This window comes from Pinus tabuliformis, chromosome 8, assembly GCF_031772625.1.
Source record: "Pinus tabuliformis cultivar Carrire ecotype Pingquan chromosome 8, CPIR1, whole genome shotgun sequence".
Lineage (NCBI taxonomy): Eukaryota > Viridiplantae > Streptophyta > Pinopsida > Pinales > Pinaceae > Pinus > Pinus tabuliformis.
This window is the reverse complement of record NC_142294.1, coordinates 1,674,952,459-1,674,970,571: the sequence shown is the minus strand read 5'-3', so window position 1 is coordinate 1,674,970,571 and position 18,113 is coordinate 1,674,952,459.

Sequence of the window (18,113 nt, the reverse complement as noted above, 5' to 3'; positions counted from 1 at the left end):
AAATTAATTTGACAAAAGTGAGAGAGTTTTTTGTCCATAATAGAGCCAAAAATAAAAACCTTCGTCTGTTTTTACACATGTCTCACGGTTTGGGAGAAATTCCCAAACAATAATTTGCCACAAGAGAGTTGTTGCACTTCTAGTGTGACCTTGGGAAAATAACTTTTTCTCCTAGATGGAATACCGAAATTAGTTTCTTGATGAGTCAAATGATAACTATATGCAGAGAGCTTTCCAATGAGCTATCATGAGCTCAATTTGGATTTGAGAAAGACCTCCTAAAAGTAATTGAAATAACGATCTCCATTTTGGTAGCGTCATTCTTCACATTTTGACCTGTCTTGGGAGATTGAGCTTTTGACAAGGTAAATGAGCTCCAAATTGAAAAATTCAATATGTTTTGGAAAGTACACTCGACAACCCTTCCAATAAGATATCCTACGTGTAATTTGGACATTGGAAATTCCTCCAAAAGTGGCCTGAAAAAATAAATGTGTGTTTAGGAGGTCGTGATATGGGTTGAGACCATCGTTGTGTGTTTGGCAAAATTTGGCAGTGTTATTTTACATTGGCGTTGTGTGTTGAGGCTAGCACTGCATGTCTACAAAAAGGTGATGTGCTTTGAGGAGAAACGCTCCAAACCCTCAAAAGATCAAAAAATCTTCAAATTGCTTTCTTTTTCCCTCCTTTCAAAACTCAAAACCCCTCTCCACATCACCACGTATGCCCTCATTATATCCTCTCATCCTAAAACCCCCCTCCCTCACTATCATAATTCACATCTTACCCTTCACTGTCCAATCTACCCTAGTACATCCCTTCACTCCTAAAAGACTCCCACTCATTCCCTTTATCCTTTTCTAAGAGTGTACAACCTTAGACCTTGCAAGCATGGACAGGAGGAAGACCTTGATGATGAGAAGGAAAGAGACATTGATCTAGAAGAGTGTGATGAGCTTGAGCACCGTGACACTCAAACCATTTATTTAGAGTCTCATGATGAAGAAACAATCAAAGACGTCATCATTCGGGAAAAGGAGGCCCAAGTACAGGCTTTGATGGACAATTTGGAGAGAGCCAAGTATGCCATCACATACTTAGAGCAAGAAAACAAATAGTTGAGTGGCAAACAAGTCCTCATCGAGCTAGAAATGCTCAAGGTGAAATGAAAAAGTGGCAAAGAGACAGAAGTTACTTTGACTCCTATTGAGCAGGAAATTGAAGAGGATTGTTATGGGGAAATCTAGTGTCTATGCAGAGCTGGTAGTCCCACTAAGACGGGTAGCTATCTTAGAAACAAACAGATTAAAGTTATTTTCATTTTCCTTTACGAGAAGTAGATAGGAGAGGAGCAAAGAATACCATCCTCAATATTTCGCTCAGTTCCTTTCTTGTTCCTCCTCCTCTCTGACAGGTTTTTGCTGCTCCTTCCTTGACCACTCCGCTTCAAAGAGTACCTGTAAAGTTAAAGCAACATAATACCTTCAAAGTGCATATATATACAATCATAAACAATATAGGACCAGATATATATTGACCACACAAATGAATATATCATCAAGCATACAAGAATGTGGAGGAAAACTTGAATAGCTTTATTGATATAAAGATTGGAAGAGACGATTACAACCCATTGATCTAACCCAACGTCATCCTCCCAGCATGAAAGCCCTTCTTCACCTCATGAAAATCTTAGATCACCCAACACTATGATCTTCCACCAGGAAACCAACAACACTTCCTTACAAGATACAAGATTCCAGCCTCTAGGTCTCTGGGATGAGGGATCCATATATAGATGATTGTAGGGGGTGAGTCAGCTTTTGGGATTCTGATTAGTGTCCTCTCTCTAATAGTTCTTGATTCCACTTGGAGATTGATGATCTCTTACTCATCCCTGGGTGAATTCAAAGAGGAAAGTGTCACAGGAGAAGTTTCTGGACGATTCCATGATCATCCACCTTGCAAACTTTCTCTGCCATTTTTCTACTCTCACCCAAAGCACTCTACAAAAGGGGTTTCTAGTATGGATCACACTTTTGCACTGAGCAGGTGAGATGCATCACGCCCTTAGCATTAGGCACTCTGTATGGTCCAGTTTTGACCAGTTCTGAGGAGTTTTTTGTGGAGAACTTCTGGGAGATGATGTAATCAGCTGACCTTGTTCCTTTAGGGCATGAAACAACACTTTTAGGGACTTAGAAGCCGTTGGTTTATGGACATATGTGATTGGGGTTGTAGTGCCCAAATATGTCTATAACAGTTGCCCCCTAAATTATGAGGTCGAAAAACTTTGATGTCGGGTGAAATGCTTTATCATGAGGATCCGACGTTTTTCGAACTAGAAGGCGACCTGTAATAAGATAAAATACAATACATTATCTTCATAACATTTTCATGATCTAGCTGAGGCAGGCAGTCCCATGCTCAGCTTTATAAATTCATTTTCATGTACGTAGGATAGACAACCGTCTGTGTGGCAGACTGATGATTCTGGTAAAGCCATCATCCTTTGATTCGGATGATCATCTGTGCAACAATGATGTACATTTGATGTCTTTATTTTCTTGAATATATCGCAGCTCAGATGGATGAAACTAGATCTGGGGTCTTCAAACTTGCCCAATCTTCATCCGAAGTACAAGTCGATCCACGTGAAAAATTTTCTGGAGTCGAACATGGAAAGACATCTTCTAATTACCAGCCAATGATGTGAGCTGTTAACAGGTGCGAGAGGAATCACCCATAATGATGATGACCCTCAAGGTACTACAGTACAATTCACGTGGTGTGAAAAAGGGACTTCGCATCGAACACCATCCAAAATATTTCGGTCGAAGCCATTGATGTAAACCTATCGCCGGAAGTGAGAAACTTGGCATTGAGGCATGCAAGCTTCAAAGTACTGAAAGGGTTGTTCCTAGGTTGGCTTCTTGGATAATGAGCTGTCGTCGACAAGAAGTAACCCGTCGTAGGAGGGCCTTAATGAATCCCACATCTACGACATGGAACAGAGCAAATGATTTTGTGGAGGTGAAAACGATCTGATGATACAGGGTTCAGGGTGGCGGTCAGGAAAGAATGAAGCATGAAGGTATTGCAACAGGTGAGACACAGGCTGGGTTGGTGAATTCTCTGATCGACTTCTCTTGAACATATTGGTGACACTGACATGGATTGGTAGCGTTAACCCCAAATATGGATGGTATGATTGACCAATGGTAATATGACCGGTGAATGGAATAACCCAACCCGACTCAATCATGGTGATGGAGTAAAAGTGTCATGTTCAAGAGTGACTCGCTACCAATAAAGTTTCTTCAAGTTTTCTTCCCAATTTTCCCCAGTCATTGCTGACCAGTACCTCTTTATTTTTATCAAGCTTGAGGAGGATAACATATGATTTTTCTATAATTTTCCCTTTGGGAAAACCTGTCGCTATGTTTTAACTAGCCTAGTGATAGTGAAACTTGTTCTTGTCTCTATGAACAAGTTTGTCGCTATTGGTTTTAACGAGTTTAATGAAAAAGAAAACTGGATCCTTTTTCAATTTTAGAGAGTCTAAAAAGGGACGGAAAGGAAACTCTAGTAATCATTTTTTGTCATATAATCCCTTAAGTCTGAAAAAGTATAAAATAATACAAAAGCGATGATTTTTCGATAGTTTTAACGAGCCGAATAAGACTAGCGCTCGATCTTTTTGTGTAATAATCCCTCAGGTCCAAAAAGATTAAAATCTATAGGAGGTATAGCACTCCTGGTAGCTTTAACGCGCTGGAGAGGCCAACTGCTCGGAAATCTTTTCACATTTTACAAGTCAGATGAAAAGAGCTTAAAGGAGACTCGTCTTTGAGGAACGAGTGATATTTTCGGGTAGCTGATGATTCCTGGTAAGGTTTGGAATTTTCCAATCATGGCAGTGTCACAAGGATGGATAACAAAATCACTCTTCATAGTTATTCCTCAAAAGGATAAACAATCAAATGGAGGCATATGATCAGCCAAACAGAGTGGAGGTGATGGCAAGAACATGACCAGGGCTCAGAAGCTGATGATAATGCATTCACAATGGTTATTTACCGGAGGTTGGCTCATTTTTTAATGAGCTTAAACTCTGGGCGAACGATTGCTCATTGCTTAGGTTTAATTTTTAACGAGCTTGAACTTCGCATAAAAACTGCTCATGCCAGTCGTAAGGATGTCTCATCGCTAGGTTCAATTTTTAAGGAGCTTGCACCATTCGAAACTTTGCTCCGAATCCTTTCTTTATGCAAATCAGGAACGACCAATCCTACAATTTTAGAAGGTTGAGAATCTACAAACTAAGAAAATAAATGGCCGTTATTCATTTGCATACAAAAAGGTTTGCATGCCCCCAGGTATAGTGAAGTAGAGTTTCCAGGTTACCCTTCAATTTGGAGACAAAACATTTGTTCTATCGGGAAAGGCCTACCTTCTAACGGAGGTATCTTATTCCAATCTAATCCCACCTTCTTGTACGGACGGGTGTCAGACCAGTCATATATCCTTTGCGGAAACCTACCCTATACCCAGAGTTTCCCTACCGAAGTAGACCAGGGTGCATGCCCCTTGGGTTTTAGTCATAGCGACCAAATTACTCATGTTCTTCAGGTGGATGGACTAAGATTGATGAGACATTCCTTGCATGAAAAGACTAGTTAGGGATGGCATTTGACTATTAGTTATGTGTGAGCCGGGGAATGAAAGTTGGTCTAAGAGCTAGACCACTCGGCCTTCATGAGGAAAACACATTACTTGAAAGAGTGAGGAGACAATGGCTCCCATGCTATAAATATAGTCATGCCTAAGGAGAAGATTATAATCTAAAGGTCCTTGGACTACCATTATGTTCAGATACACGGTTTTCCATCTCAAAGTTATAGGCAAACTTGGAAGGATCCCTAACGATCGACTAGTTCCTTTGTCGAAGCTTGTTAGATTTCGCATCTTAGGCAGAAGCGATGGCGAACCAAGCGATTTCCAAGCAGTTGAGGAAAGGATACTCACAGAAGCCTGCTCATCTAGGATGGTACCGACCATGACCATTCTGTAAGCTTGTACAATGATTCAGAATGGTACATTAGATGGTAAATAGGGTCTACCTAGTAGATTCCAATCGAAGGAAATGACTAGGTTGCTCAATGGTGGGACCAAATAAACAGCCGGATATGACCCTGACGAACTTCCTTCCTACAGTAAAGGAACGGGTAGATTGCCCCCATGTTCATCAAAGTCTGTGTTTATGAAAAGAATTTGAACGGTGTCATTCTCATTCTCTTTGGTGAGTGTATCATCTGAAGATGGACTTTCTGAAGACAAGACTGGGTCGACTGCCACCTCAACCTTTTGACTTTTGTCTGGTATAGATTCAGATGGTTTATCTTCAATGATAGATGCTTCAACTGACCACAAAGTTGATTTTCAACTAGCGACGGACTCGGCAAGAGTTTCTTGTACCCAGGAGGAAGCTGCAGTGGTGAAGCAGGATGGTTATCCAAGACTCTTTTAGCTTCGTCCAGGAAGGGACAACGGTGAACGGCCTGATTGCCTTCACACAGTTTACAAGGAAATTTACATTTTCCTTTCTTTCTAGAGACTTCGTTTTCACTAGTTGACGATGTACTCTCAACATGATCGTCAGATGTTGATGACACTGGATTCTGCAAATGAGGAGACCAGTCACTTAAGATCTTAGGGATGCAAGGACAATCACGATGATAGTGGTCTCCTTTGCAAATGACACATGGAGATTTAGGTTTGGATGGTGCAGTGTGTGGATTTTTGCTAGATGATGCATGGTTGCCCTTTTTCGCCTTTGGCTCCTTCTTCTTTTTCTCCTTCCCCTTCTTCTTCTTCCTAGTTACTTGGTTTTTAGCTTTATCAACTTCACCAAGCGAAGAGGAAGGAGGGGAGGGAGAATCAAGTCAAGTAGAAGGTTGGGGGGTAACTCTAGTATCATCTAGTTGCTGACTTGCTTGCTCAGGAATTGCAGTGGTTTGAACGATAGAGGTCGAGAAGAGCCACATTGGCAAGCCAATTGTCAGTCCTAGGAGGGACAATGTGGTCATATGAGGTGCACCAACATTTCCCCAAGAGGAGAAAGGACTAGGATTTCCCTCAAGGGGAAATCCTTGGTTGGTGGACTCCATTTTTCTCAACCTCAGACCAACGAGGGAACAATGACGTTATTCCAATTAAAATAAATTTTAGACGCTTTGACACAACTTGATTTTTCAATTTTTAAGAGTCGAGAAAAAGATAAAGATGACTCTAGTCGCCTTCGATTTTTAATGAGCCTAAAGTGACAAGTGCTCAGATGGACCTTTTCCTTTAAGGAGTCTAAAAGGGAACGAAAGAGACTACTCTAGAAATCTAGATAGAAGGATTACCAAACCAATCGCAAAAATACAGAATACTTTTTACGGTACCACAGTCAATCTTCCCGAATGCTGTGTTTAGTGCATTGCGATCGATAGGGTGGCAGACACGGCTTCTTAAGGATAAAGGATATAGCCTATTGTGGTCTCCTAATATATCCTCAACGGTACATGGGAGCGCAAGTCCGTACTGGTACTTGTCGTCTCAAAGAGGAGGAATCACCCAACCTACGATGAAAGTGATAGTTACCAGGCTTTACAACGCCGGAATACGTTTCTAGCCTAGACTTATAAATGTTGTGCGTTAGGTTCCAAAGCATTTTTATGTTCATTGAATTTATTTTATAGTTGATCTTTATTAAGAAGTTTTCCTTTCAGGTTCACCACGTGATGTAGATATACAATTCCAAAAATGCAATCTAAGATGATAAACAATCGCTTAATCTTCTTTTTGCAATGAAAATCCTAGCTACTAAGGAAAGAGAAGCAGAATTCTTTCAACATAGAGCAGAGAGCACACTCTATATGCATTGTCTTAAATCAAAATGAACAAGTAGTCTAAATGAAAATGCACATGCATGTATTTGTTTTCGCTTTCTTAATGTGTGAATGACAAAAAGAATGCTAAGTACAAATTTGAATCGTTTCAAGCGATAGTACTAACGATTTTCTCTTCAAAAGATGAAAGGAAGATAATGACGACACTTTGCGATTTTGAATTGAAAACTGCTTTCGACACTTGAAAAACTATTAATTGAAATCAAATACAAGAGTAACCGTGTAATCGACCATCAAGAACAATATAATTGTTTTCTTTGACTGAAAACGACACTTATGACACTTCCAAATCAAAAGACAATAGTTTGATTACACTACTTCTTTGTAAAGGAGAACCCTAAATGGAGAACAATACATAAAAAACATTTATAGTTCCTTGTACTATGGAGGCTAAATCATGCAAAGGAAGGGAGTTCCATAGAGGTATGCTGATTACAAACAACAAAATTCCTAAATAAAGCTGAAGAGAGTGAACAAAAAACCAAAATCTGGAAGTAGAAGAGGTCTTATCTGATCGTCGCACCTGTAACACAGGGAAAGAGTGATGCATCTCACCTACTGCACACGAGAGGTGCGATGCATCTAGTTCCCAAGAGGAGAAGGTGCGATGGTCCAGGGACGAGACTTCAACTTGGTTCTGGGTCACAATTTGCAGCTTAGTTCAGGGATTTAGGCTGAGCTAATGATAGTCAGTAGATGAAAATCATAGGGGCTGATATAATGAGGCTACATGAGCCACCACCAGGGAAATTAGGATGTTTTCAAATCAATTGTTTAGTTTATAAACAAAACCCGGAGATAGGCTGAAGCAGCTTTGATATACTTTGAACTTGCATAGAAAATGAAGTTCGAAGGCTAGCTGGCTTGACTTCAGGCTCCATCTATAAGTTTATAAAGCAAACAAATATAGACAAGAAAATAATATATTCACTCCCCAGCGGAGTCACCATTTTGTTATCGGGAAATATAGTGTCTATGCAGAGCAGCTAGTCCCACTAAGATGGGTAGCTATCTTAGAAATAAACAGATTAAAGTTATTTTCGTTTTCCTTTACAAGAAGTAGATAGGAGAGGAGCAAAGAATACCAACCTCAATCTTTCGCTCGGTTCCTTGCTTGTTCCTCCTCCTCTCTGACAGGTTTTTGCCACTCCTTCCTTGACCACTCCGCTTCAAAGAGTAGCTGTAAAGTTAAAGCAGCATAATGCCTTCAAAGTGCAGATATCTACAATCATAAAAAATATAGGACTAGATATATATTGACCACACAAATGCATATATCATCAAACATACAAGAATGTGGAGGAAAACTTGAATAGCTTTATTGATATAAAGATTAGAAGAGAGGATTACATCCCATTGATCTGACCCAGCGTCATCCTCCCAGCATGAAAGCCCTTCTTCACCTCATGAAAAGCTTAGATCACCCAACACTATGATCTTCCACCAGGAAACCAACAACACTTCCTTACAAGATACAAGATTCCAGCCTCTGGATCTCTGGGATGAGGGATCCATATATAGATGATTGCAGGGGGGTGAGTCAGCTTCTGGGATTTTGATTAGTGTCCTCTCTCTGATAGTTCTTGATTCCACTTGGAGATTGATGATCTCTTACTCATCCCTGGGTGAATTCAGAGAGGCAAGTGTCACCGACGAAGTTTCTGGAAGATTCCATGATCATCCACCTTGCAAACTTTCTCTGCCATTTGTCTACTCTCGTCCATCGCACCCTACAAAAGGGGTTTCTAATATGCATCACACTTTTTGCACTGAGCAGGTGAGATGCATCGCACCCTTATCACTGGGCACTCTGTATGGTCCAGTTTTGACCAGTTCTGAGCAGTTTTCTATGGAGAACTTCTGCGAGATGATGTAATCAGCTAACCTTGTTCCTTTAGGGCATGAGACAACACTTTTAGGGACTTAGAAGCCCTTGGTTTATGGACATATGTGATTGGGGTTGTAGTGCCCAAATATGTCTATAACAAGGATAGAGAAACTTGGCTTGAGAGAGTCAACCTACACCTTGAGGAGCTCTATAGAATTCCAACAAAGATAATCAGATGCTTAGGCACATGGCCTATCATTACAAGACTCACAATAGGATTCGCAACATAAGAAACAAGAAGATGAAAGCTAGGTTAAGGCAGGCCTTGAAGGGCAAGAAAGAGGAGGATAGACTTAAAAAGTTGGTTGAGGCTTCCCTAACTCATCAGAGCATGTGATGGTGAGGCTTCACACAAATTTTGGGGAAATTTTGAGCAAATGTTAACCTTCGCAATTTTTGGAAATTTGACACATAGAAAAATGGCCTAGATGCACAACACCACCAACACTGTTCTTTTGCTAAGGGAACCCAATGGAAAAATGGCTTGCATTTTTTGATTCAGGGTAGTGAGGACATGCATCCTAGCAAGTTTCAATGTTTTTGAAGTAGAATTGGGCCACCAAAAGGTCAAAAAACTCCTAAAAATGACGTTTCTGCCACTTTTTGGACACACAAAAGCAATCTTTGGTGAATCAATTTTTGAGGGGTCAAATGAGCTCCAGATGTAGAAATGCTAGCTGTTCTAGAAAATAGACTTGAATCCCTTTCCCATGAGCTATCATGTGCTAAATGTGGATGCCGGGAAGGCATTCAAAAGGGACCTGAAAGTGGCACTATGCATTGAGCCAGTGGCACTGCGCATAGAGCAAATTTTGCTCAGGATGCCTTCTTTTTCCAGTTTTTAACTATGATCATGGATTATCTCTCATGGTGGATGATTTACTATTGTAAATGATTTCATGACTTGTAAATATGATGGTTAAAAGGTTGTATATGGTAGATTCATTTCTTTAGGAGTTAGTTTGAAGTCAAACGAATCAATTTTTCACTTTTAGAGGCATGTTGTTGATGATGCCTATATTCTTGTTTCTTGTTTAGTATCAGTTAGATCAGCTCCTCATTTTATGGATTCGACCCTTGAAGATGGGATTTACCAAAGGTGATAAAAATGTAACTTAATGAGCATTTTGAAATCTCCATGGTTAGTCACTAGAGGTTCTCCCGGCAACCTCAGGGTTTCCATGTGGCTCTCCCACCAAGTTAGTTCACGACCTTCTATTTTCAGCTGCGCGAATGAGATATTTTTCCCTTCCTCAATTTGATGGACATTGAAATAAAATTTTAGTTGTTGCAACCAGCGGTTCAGCTTCAGAGTGTCAATCTCACCATAATATGACTTGAAATTTAATTTATTTCCATTTTAAACAAGGACTGTGATTGGCTTAGAACACTCGAGCTTGGTTGACCTTTTCTGGGTCCTTTCTTCAATTGGTTCTCCATTTTTCCGTGATATTTTGATTTTCCTCTACATTCAAACCCCTATCTTCTCCAAATATCCCCATCTTGGTATTCAAGTCTTCCATGAGGAGGATTGAATTGTGGCTTATATTTGTGACTTTTTTTTCTAGCTCGTAAACCTCACCTCTTCAGGATCACAAGGTTCATTTACAAATTCATCGCTCATGATTAGGGTTTTATGATTTTTGGCCTCACTCATATAGATCCCCACAATCTCGAAAAAACCCAAATAGACATGATTTGATACCAAATAACCCATAAAATACCGTGGATATTCCACTCAATAGTTTGCCACAACATATATGATAATAACAATATATGAAAATACTAAAATTTGGCACTATTACAATTTTATTAAAATTCTAGATTTGTATATTTAACTGTAATTAGTGCATGCATGCAAATGGAAATTATGCATAAAAGTAGAGAATGAGAAAATAATTTCACACACACACATAATACACAATATATTGTCTATGTGAAACCCTTTCAGGAGAAAACCCAACTGGAATGTGAGGTTGCTTCACTCCCTCTCTGTCTGGAAATATGGTTGCAGGAACAAAGAAATAATGCCTATGGGTCGTGGGCTACTAAAATGCACATATACTCTCTGTGTGCTCTACCTCCTATCTCTCCTAGCTATATTTTCTCAGGTATGGAACAAAATGTGCTCGAAAGAAAGGAATGCCTCTTCCTCCTAGTGGTGTGGTTATAACACAACTTGATAGCCTACCAGTGGTTAATTTTAACTACATCAACACTTATCTAGTGTTACAATATAAAATATTTTAGAGTATTTTACATCACAAACACATGGTTAGCCTCTTTTCCATGAATAATGGGGGTTGATGCACATCCTCTTAAACTATACATGTGAGAACATGAAGGTCAACTTTTGAGTGGCATAACTTTTGCATATAGACTATAACTGTTGAACTTCTTGCACTGTTGGAATGATCTCAGTGTGTAGAACAACATGAAATGATGCGAAGCTAAAAAGGAAAAAAATTACCTCCAAAAAATGTTATTTAATGCCTCAAAACGCTTCCATAAGGTTTTAGACTTCACTTTTCCAAATTGGGTCCCATCGGTAAAAATGATCTTGTAAGTTTATTCCTCCAATTTTCCCACTCCAAATGCATCCATATTGACGAAAAACAATATAATGATCCAATATGGATCATTTTGTGACATCTTCCTTAGACATATGATTTAGGAAATATATTATTACATCAGCTTTGGTAGGGGAGTCACCAATAACATTCTTTATTACATTCATTTCCCTATTATCCATTCTGATGCTATCTATCTTGACTTGGTGGAGTTCCATATTATCCAAGTTATTTTCCATTACATTAATTACTATAGGACATATGATTCCTTTTGCAGCTTTGAATGAGGATTTATTCATGTGCTTCCTTTTTAGCACATATATTTCTGCTTCAATTTACTGATAATCATCTTTCTTCTATTTTAAATCCATCTTTATGATTTCCAATTCACATTGCTTCTTCTTATTCAATTATTTCTTTCAATGAGAGAGTATAATCTACCTTTTATTGGCATCATGAGGCATTGTCATTAATTCCACATGTCCTTCCAGAACGTCGGGAGTTTGATGGGTGTGATATGTCTCACCTATCCTTTTTTTTTGATATATGATATTATGAGGATTACATTTCAACACAATTTCTTGTGGGAAATTAAAGATTTTGAGTATATTCTCCACTTTCTTCAGTACGCTCCTTGCATTGACCACAAATGGCACCAACTCATGAGGGAGGTTAAATTTCACAACTTTCTTTTTAAAAGTGAAGTGTAGGTTGTCACTATTGAACCTTTTCCTTATATACTACAGTGAAAATATGTGGGGAGTTACAAGTGTACATAACTGGTATTTCTTCAAATACATACACTTTGATGTCTATATACTCCTAAAAGGGGTACCAAACACCAACTATAGTATTGAGATTGAACTACAATTTTTCCCTAAGAAACACAGGGGCTTTGGGTAGAATCTCACCATGTAACATGGTATACACAATAGGCATGAAAAAATACACATAATTGAAAAACCCTAGTTGTTTTCTCATTTACTTACCATAGGTAAGCACTCCAATATAGGAGACAGTATTTTTGTTCATTCACCAGTTTGGGATTTAGATCCTCAAGATAGGAAAAATTTTGGTCAATAAATGGATGGAAGAGATAGGATTGATATTGGAAAGACTTCCCTTCAAAATATCAATTGATCATGGATTTCATTAAAAAAAAACTAGGTAAGATCATACTTTCTGCAGGGCTTGGTGACTAGGTGACATAAAGTAACTAAGAAACCTAGGACTGACTCACTTATATGGACGTCAATATTAATACCAAGAACTTGAGTAATCATGGGGAAATATATTTTGGGCATAGACTCAAATACCATAATAGAGTAAGAAGGAGACCTGAAAGGGGTTACTATTCCTTCTTTAACATTTCCATTCATCATCTATTGCTTTACCTCTGGGGAGTGGACTTCCAATGATTTTCTAATAATAATGTATCTAACTTCCCCATTCATTGCCTGACTTGGAATGATAACATATATGAAATGGCCTATGACATGACCTTGATGATTGAATTATTCCCTTGAGTAGAGATAACGGTTCACTGATTTAGCAGATATTAGCTAAGCCACCATGATACCATTTTTGGGAAATGGTACATGTTATCACTTAAGAATTCTAAGGCCAAAATTTCTCATACTAGTTTAATGATAAAGGTCGGTGCTAGTCTATGTTTGATTTCGTTTTTCCTTAGAGTCTGAGTCAAAGGGGGTCATGAGTCAAATATGCATTCTCATTCATCATTGGTCATTCTCATTCATCATCAGTCTCATAGCCATGTGTCAGTTTGGTTTAAAAATTACTATGTGCCACAAAGCCTTTTAGGTGATTTCATAGCGCATGTAACCATTTTGAAGTGTTTTCGAAGCGCATAAATCCTTTTAGCAGTTTCGCAGCGCAAAAGTCCTTTAGGTGATTTCGCAGCACGATATGTTTTAGGTGATTTCGCAGCACGACACGTCTTAGGTGATTTCGTAGCGCACAATTCAAAATTTACACTAACTGCGCTGCGAAATCGGAGATTCGTGCATTCCGCAGCGAATCTTTCCCAACTGTCAAATCTATCAAGTTAAGTTATAGTCGCATAATTCATTGTCAGTTTATGCACTCCAAATATCATGTCCAACCGCTTATGTCAATTATTACAGTCACTAGGTACATTGGTACACACGGATTGCAAGTTCCAAGAAAAGCCAGGTATCCACAGTCTTAATGATGATTGTATTTGTTGCATGAGGAACAAGTCTGCAAGTTTTCAATTTGAATTCATTGTTATCAAGCGAGGCAGTTATCAAGCGAGGAAACCATTCAAACAAGGCAGAGATTGAAATTTGAACAGCGACAGTGTTTCAAACCTTCATGGAGGGATCGGCAGAAAGGAAAGACCACGGATCAGGCAAATGTTTGAGAAATGAACCTGAAGGTTTAGACATAACCTTGAAGAACAGAGAAGTTGAGCATGTGTTTAAACAAGCTGGATGTTGGAATTTTTGCAAGAAGCTCCAGGGAGGTCATGCACAAGTTACTAAGGAATTTGCCCTGAATTTCACAGGAATAAACTCAAAGGTTGGTATGCTGGAATTGCAGGTCTCACCAAACATGATATCCATAGTTACAGAGATTCCAAGAGGGCAAGGAAGTTGGTTCAAGAATTTCAAATTTGATATGACCCCATGCAAAGAATTTCTAAAGCAGGAGTTCATTAACTCAGATTTAAGCAAGTCTGTTCCTAGAAGTTATGTCAAAGAGTCATATGCCAATTTTCTTACTTGTATACAGAAGTACATTACCTGTGAAGGGAGATATAACAAGGTGTATTCATATCATTTTAAACTTCTGTAGCATTTCATAGGAAAGACATCTATTGAACTACCTTTTTACTTATTCTGCAACTAAAGCAAAACGTGTGACAAGGTGCAGCTAAGAAAAGAAGCATGTGAGACTTCATTGTTCCACCATGGCTTGGTTAAGTTGATTGTTCTGCATGAACTCTAGAGGGTAGGTAGGGACTGGGACACATTCATATTCATGTCTGGTTTCAAGAACAAGACCGGTCTCAGCCCTCAAGCTGCAAAAGATCTTCCAACAACAGCTGGTCATCAGGCAGAAACAAGATCCAAGAGGTTTTCAAAGTTAAAGGCAAGAAAACAAGTTAGAGAATCCACCAGGCCACTGACTATCCAGGATACACCCCAGCAGTCCCTTAAAGAGAAAACTCAGGTAAAAGAAACTACACATGAATCAAGCACAGGTGAAGGAGTTCAAAGAAGGAGGACTAGGAGCCAGGTGGCTAAAGAAAAAGGTAAGTCAGTGAGTATTGAAGAAAGCCCTGTTTCAAAGGGAGACTTAAATGACTTATTGCAAGCCATTGACATCGAAGAGTCTCCACTAGTTCAGGCAAATTTGATAGAGTCAGGAAAAGACAAGGCTAAGAGAGTCAAAGCCTTGAAAAAAATCAAGTTTGATGAGCAGGTTGATCAATTTGTTTTTAAGCCTAGGAGACCCATAACGAGGAAGTTTAAAAAAGTACAAGAGGTACTGCCAAGAGAAGATGAAACAGGGGAGGTGACACGGCCTCATGAAAGAAAGGAAAAAGGAAAAGCAGTTGCCATTCAAGAAGAAGATAGTGTGGAAGACTTGAAAAGAAGATTGGAATCTGCCAACTTTGAAATTGCTAGATTAAAGAAAGTTGCCAGGAAATTTGCAGTTAAGGAGGCTTATTTTAACCAAATGCAAGCTCGGTGGGAGGACTAAACATTTCAAATTCCTGAGGTGGTCAATTTTAGTGCTCAATTATGTAGCTAGATTGTTCTTGCAATAAATGAAGCTCAATTTATCAGAAAGGTCAATACAAACCTCAGATCTGGGATCAAGGTCATGAAGAAACAAATTGAAGACCTAAAGATACAGTTAAGCCAGCTGAAGGAATCTCCTTAAAAAAAAAATCCCACTTCAAGTAAGGCTATGTTTCAAATTTTGATGGTTTTTCTTGGTATAATCTTTCTTGAAGAATCATACATTTCCATTTAGTTTTGAAAGGCCTTGGAGCAGTTGAAAGAATGTTTAAAAAGCAAAGGGCTCAAAATAGCAAAATGTTGGGTTTAAACTGTGATTTTTGGAACAACACGACAGTTTCGTAGTGTTGGAAATAATACTGAGAGGGGGGGGGGGGTGAATCAGTATTATCACATTAATAAAACTTTTTCATTTCCATAATCAGATTCATATATGCTACTTCCACAACTTCTTGTGATTAAGTTAATTGATCTTCAATGAGTGCAGTAGAACATTATGAACCATATTATCAGTTAACAGATGCGGTAACATAGAATAGATCATCACACATAAGGAACACACATGAACACCATGATATAAGGTGGAAACCCAATGCGGGAGAAAACCACCTATTGCAAGTCATCTCAATCTTCTTCTTAATAAGAAAATCCTTTTACAATATTTGTACTGGTGCAGTCTTATACCAGTACGGGAGCTACAACCCCCTTTGCTCTTGTACTAGCCGATCCATTTACTAGTACGCAGGCTGCTACCTACTACAATACTCCAAAGATTTCCTTTAGCTCTTGTACTAGCTTAGATACTAGTACGTAGGTGTTGACCTACAATCTTCTCTCCTCCAGGTACCACGTTTCATCAATTTTTAGACTAGATACACTGAAGCACAATCATAATCTGAAAGGCCATATTTCATCCTATTTTCATACTGGACCCAACAACAACATTGAAGCTCATAATCAAACAACCTTTTGAATCACCCAATCACCAGATCAATACATATACAATGAGAGTTATCCATCAGATCTAGTTCACCAGATCATATAAGGATAAGTCATTATGAACCTGATCCATTCATCTATCAATACTGAAGCTAATCAATCACTGCTGTTATTAGAACATAATACCAGAAACCAGACATCACTTCAAAACCCAGAACACAACAATAATAAACAGGGGCAGCTAAATAGATTTCATGAGAAGTACGCAGCTTCACCCATAGAACACCTGCGTACATACGCACTGTTTCGAACTGCTTCCCTGCGTACCCACGCACTGTGCCTCACTGACTTCCTACGTACCAGCACACTGTTTCCAATGAACTGCCTGCGCACCTTCACATCTGCAGTGCTTCTGGGCCTTCATATCTGCGCACCTACAACGCTTCTGCGCCTGCGTATCTCTGCACTTTTCTTTCACTGTACTTGTGTACCTACGGGTATAGATAATTTGAAGACTTCAAGAATAACCCAGACCGTCAGATCTACAGATCTGAAAATGCGCCGAGGAGATATCAACCCATTAGTAGATCCGACTTGTAATTCTCATGTTTCTCCTTGATATTGATTCAACTCTCTCTCACAAACCGATTACAAGAATTTTAGATCTAGCTTCTCTTAAGATCTTCTAATTTCACAAGTATCTAGCCAAATGATCTCCTTTGCTTTATATAGGCAAGCTCTCCCTAAAATCATGGATCAATACCATAGATAACCAAAACAAGGGGCCCAAAAACATGGGGCTCATTAATAATAATAATATAAAATAATACCACTGACCAAACAATAGGATCAAATAAGTCGGGCTAAATACTATGGTCCACCATTGGATTCCCACATGAGAATATTTTTCACTGCATGAAAGTGCATGAACTAGGGTCCGCAGCTTTTACATGGGATAACTGCGTGTATGTATGCACCTTATGTAAGACATGCCTGCGTGTCCGCACCTTCTGTACGGTGTACCTGCGTACCCCTTATTTTCTTCAATATTCGAGAGCTGATCATCAATCTCTGCTACTGACCTGAAGTACTGTGATCTATCACCTGTATGGGTTGCCATCAAGGACAATACTTTAGCCATAATGCCAACAATCTCCCCCTTTGGACTTGATGGCAAAGCTTACTAAGAACTTGCCATTTGATTCCTTTGAACTATCCTGCATCTATGTATTATGTCACATCTGATATCTCTTCTGTAGATTCATCTGTATGTATATAAGTGAGATGTTCTTCTATGAGTGGGTTGCCATCAAGTACAACACATGCATCATAATGCCAACAATCTCCCCCTTTGGACTTGATGGCAACAACACCAAATCACTCTCCCCCTTTGACATCAAGGGCAAAGGGTTTTTCTCCCCCTAAGAACATGCTCCCCTTGACTATAAACCAGATCTGCTCAAGTCTCTGAATGAGCTCCCCTTTTGTATATGCCATGGTGCACCAATCTGATAATGCTCTTTCTGAGAACAAGCTGAAATATCTGCTCTGCTATATAGTGTTGTTCATGCTCAAGCTCCCCCTGACTGTAAGTAAGGTCTGCGAAAAGATGTGCTACAAGAAGAACATGACTCTATATATCATAAATGACCTTCCTATCACCAAAAGACTCAATACATACATCCATCACCCAACCTAGTGGGGATATATCAGGAATTAAATACATTACATCTCCATCCCAGGCATAGTGGGGAAAACCAACATAGGTCGTTACATGACCTGAAGAGATGACTACAATAGATAGAGACATACTATTACATCATGAGTCGTGATATGACATTTATAACAGAGACCAATCACCTAAGATAAACATCAACAAAAAAACTGTATGATCTGCTCCATAGTATCTGTCAACAACAACTAGATCAACAACTTGCATCAGTGCATGAATCATACCTCTATGCGT